A 2,594-nucleotide genomic window follows, 5' to 3' on the forward strand; every position below is an offset into this window, starting at 1 on the left:
AATGAACTAAATACTCCAGTTAAAAGACAAAAATTATCAGATTCAATTTGTTTTAAATCACCTCTACGCTGCTTACAAGATACATACACTATATATTATAACGAAGCAAAAAGTTAGAAAGTAAAAGGAAAGAAAAATACTAATCAAAGAAAAACTGATGTAACTATAATATTACAGTAGTCTTTAAGGCAAGAGATATTATTAATATAAAGAATATTTTATGATAATAAAGCAGAAAATGCAAGAGAAATCAAACAGCCCTAATTTTTTTTAGAGACCTTTTTGCTATAGGTGCATGCCCTCATCAGAGAGACAGAAAGTGAGAAATTACCCCCAACCCCAGCAGGGGTGGCTACGCCACAATCACTTCTCCTCCAATCTCCTCTTGGGATTTTGGGCACACATGTACACGCACCCGGCATAAGTTTTCAAGCTGCCAGGTCCAGGACTTGAACCGCAATTGACTTCAAGCGAGTCCAGCAATGTAACCATTATGCCATCTTCTGGCCCCAAACAGTTCTAAATTTATATATGCCTCATAACACAGCTTCAAATACATAGCAATAATTAACAAAATAAAAAGAAAAATCAAAAATAATATTTAGTGTTTTTTTGTTTCTTGTTTTTGTTTAGTTTTGTTTTTGTTTTTTGTTTTTATGGGAAGAGGGGACTCAGAACCTCAAGGGTTCAGAGCCTGGATGTTTTATTTTACAGAAAATTTATACTATTTTTTTAAGAATTATTTAATTCCATTTTTTAGAATTATTTATTTGTGTATTTTAATTTTGACCAGAGAGGGGCAGAGTTAGAGAGAGAGAGGGAAGTTGCCAGGTCCAGGACTCGAACTGCATTTGGCTATGTGGGAGTTCAGCACCCCTACACACCACGCCACCTGTTGGCCCATTATTAATATTTTAATTTGACCAGAAAGAGAGGGAAAGTGAGAAAGCAAGCCACCAGGTCCAGGACTTGAACCACAATCAGCCACGTTGGAGTCCAGCCCCTTAACCACCACACACCGGCCCACCCCAAATTTATACTATCTTAAGCAGGGAGTAAGAAGAATGTTCTCTATCTGCTTTGTGAAGAGCTGCAGGCTCTTGAAGAAAAATGAACTCTTATAGGCCATCACTATTATCTGGGCAAACAATCCTTATGGTTCCTGGCAGGGGAAAATGCCTAGATTCTTTCCTGTTGGGTCTGTCTTGAGATTAATGATCCACAATTCTCCATGCTCATCTCAGTTCAGTGTTCTAGACTTCATGCTCCCAAGACTGTCCCAACTGATTGCTATGCAATGTGTTTCCGCATTCAATCTCATTTTTCTCATGGTTACATCCTTATTCTATCATATGGTTCCCAGCAGGAAGTGCCTGGTTTTGAAGTTATGCAGGCTCTCAGTGAACTTTGTTGGAGCTGAGGGGGACATATAGCATGACTGAGAATGAGAACTCAGAGCTCAGGAGCTGGTTAGCGGAGCGAGACTAAAAGCCTGGCCCTCACTGCTTTATGCTGTGATTGTGGAGGCTGCAGGGACAGGTGCAAAGTCCAGATCTACAGGGCCCTGGTCTCCAGTGTTTGTTTAGTGTTTTCTCCATGATTCAGGATCCAGCCACTTCCCTCACCTGCCTCAAAGCCCTGGGGCTGCACCCTCTAGGTGGTCAAGGGCAGACAGGAGATGGGACAGTGAGGAGGGCATGTGTTCTTCAGGTACAGAATCCCTGACCTCGGGGTTGGGAGGCTCTGGGCCAACCACCAGGAAGCTGTGCATGCTAACAGCCTGAACCCCTTGGTAATCACAGTGGTAGTTGTCTCCAATATGGGCCGCCGCTGCTGGTTCTGAATGAGGAAGGCACAAGGCCTCATGGAAAATGCACGGGTCAGGCTTGGGCCAGCTGGCAGCCTCCAAGGTTAGCACAAAGTCAAGGGTTCCCACAGGCCCACACCCACCAGGATGTCCTCTAGCCGACGGTCTAAGTTGGAGACCACTGCCAGCCTCAAACCTCGTTGACGACACCCCCTCAGGGCAATCTCGACCCCCTCCAGTACCTGCCAGCTGCAGAGGCTGCTTAAGTCCTCATATAGTTGGTCAGCGATAGGGGTCACAGCCAGAGAATCCTGGACACCTGCCAAGTCGAAGGTCTGCAGGACCACATTCACTCACCACTGGTGGGAGGTGAGGTCCTGGCTCAGGCCATAGTTACAGAAGCTGTGGCTCTGAGCCGCATTTGCCTGCCCAAAGGCTTGTCCCAGGGCCATGGCATCCACCTCCAGCCCATGGGCCGGGGCCTTGGAGGCATATTCCTCCCCGACAGTGCAATGGAGCCTGGGCAGTGTGTCCTTCACGTCCCACGTCAGCAATCGTATCTGTAGCCGGTGTGCCATGGAAGAGGCCAGATCTATCTAGTTCTGTTCAGGTCCCACTATCCAAGGGGAGACCAGGCTTGGCAAGAATAGCCCTCCACAGCCTCAATCTTATCTTGCAGGCCTTGTGGTCTGATCTGTTGGCTGACACAAGCACTTTAGAAATATATTCACAGCATGAGATCCTCACTCCTCATCCCCAGGGCTCAGTGGAGGTAAGGCCAGGTTGC

The 2,594-nt window shown here is 46.4% G+C and overlaps 1 pseudogene; it reads right to left on the reverse strand.

Annotated features, from left to right (window-relative positions):
* Positions 1–1,630: 1,630 nt before the first annotated feature.
* LOC102481105 (haloacid dehalogenase-like hydrolase domain-containing protein 3) lies at positions 1,631–2,385 on the reverse strand (annotated as a pseudogene).
* Between the last annotated feature and the right edge of the window lie 209 nt (positions 2,386–2,594).

This window comes from Tupaia chinensis, unplaced genomic scaffold (assembly GCF_000334495.1).
Source record: "Tupaia chinensis unplaced genomic scaffold, TupChi_1.0 Scaffold000248_1, whole genome shotgun sequence".
Taxonomy (NCBI): domain Eukaryota; kingdom Metazoa; phylum Chordata; class Mammalia; order Scandentia; family Tupaiidae; genus Tupaia; species Tupaia belangeri.